This window comes from Mobula birostris, chromosome 4 (genome assembly GCF_030028105.1).
Source record: "Mobula birostris isolate sMobBir1 chromosome 4, sMobBir1.hap1, whole genome shotgun sequence".
NCBI lineage: Eukaryota > Metazoa > Chordata > Chondrichthyes > Myliobatiformes > Myliobatidae > Mobula > Mobula birostris.
In genome coordinates this window covers 91,275,417-91,276,449 of record NC_092373.1, presented here as the reverse complement: position 1 = coordinate 91,276,449, position 1,033 = coordinate 91,275,417, and the positions used below count along the sequence as shown (strand labels likewise).

Here is a 1,033-nt window from a genome sequence, read left to right as displayed (position 1 = left end):
TAAGAGTAAGGACTAATTCCGCTAGACGGAATCCAAAAAGAAGCGTAGAGCATTGAGACCTTCCTGATGGGGGATGGAAGTATATAAGGACTGGACATCCATGGTCAGGAAGGTCTCAAAGCTCTACGCTTCTTTTTGGATTCCAGACCTAATCAGTTCCCCTCTACCACCACTCTGCTCCGACTGCATTGACAGCTTCGCTTTCTTCCACAGTCATCAGACTATTGAGCTTTATAGTTCAGTTACTAACATCCATCTGTAAAGCAGCGTTGCGAGATATAATTGAACTGTGTTCAGTTTCTGTTGACGTTGTCATGATCAACTCGCACTCAATGTTTTCAGATTCAATACGGTCTATTAACGTTTCTTCCCCGCTTCACTACATGTAAAAATAATGAGTCTTCCAAGCGTTCTCATTCATCCCAGCAAACCTCCTTCCCAAATTCTTGCTGAGACGCGTCTCACGAGTCTTCGATCTGTAATTATTTTGCTTCACTTCCCAAAGAAGCTGCCTAACCTGCGAAACTGTAACAAGCTCGCGTTCATTTCCGATTAGCAGGATGATATGTGTGTTTGTGCGTAAATAACTTTGCCTTCAAATCAGGGATTCATTCCGTTCCCAAACACAACAGTAGTCAGGGTGGCCGAGTGGTCTAAGGCGCCAGACTCAAGGTATGAAAATCCTTCCGACAAACGCGAGTGTTCTGGTCTCCAGCTGGGGTCGTGGGTTCGAATCCCACTCCTGACATCTTTTGTTGTTAAACATTCAATCCAGGTGATGTTATTTCTGCAACAAAACGTAGGTTCTTAGTGTGGATTAGGAAAACGGTAGAATAGATTGTGGCTTTTGACCCTGCTCATCACAGTACAACAGATCATCGCACACCGATTTCTGGGTGAGCGATTTATTCAGAAACAATTCCATGGAGAAGGATCTCGGCCCGTAACGTCGACTGTGTACTCTTTTCTACTCATCTAATCAATATAGAATAGTGTTTAAAGTGAAATCATTGGCTGTCGGAATATTCAATGG

The 1,033-nt window shown here is 43.6% G+C and overlaps 1 non-coding gene across 1 annotated transcript; it reads left to right on the top strand.

Moving 5' to 3' along the window:
- The first annotated feature begins 634 nt into the window (after positions 1-634).
- On the top strand, positions 635-748 carry trnal-caa (transfer RNA leucine (anticodon CAA)). The gene is made up of 2 exons: positions 635-672; positions 703-748. It is a non-coding gene; the product is annotated as a tRNA-Leu (tRNA).
- The last annotated feature ends 285 nt before the right edge of the window (positions 749-1,033 follow it).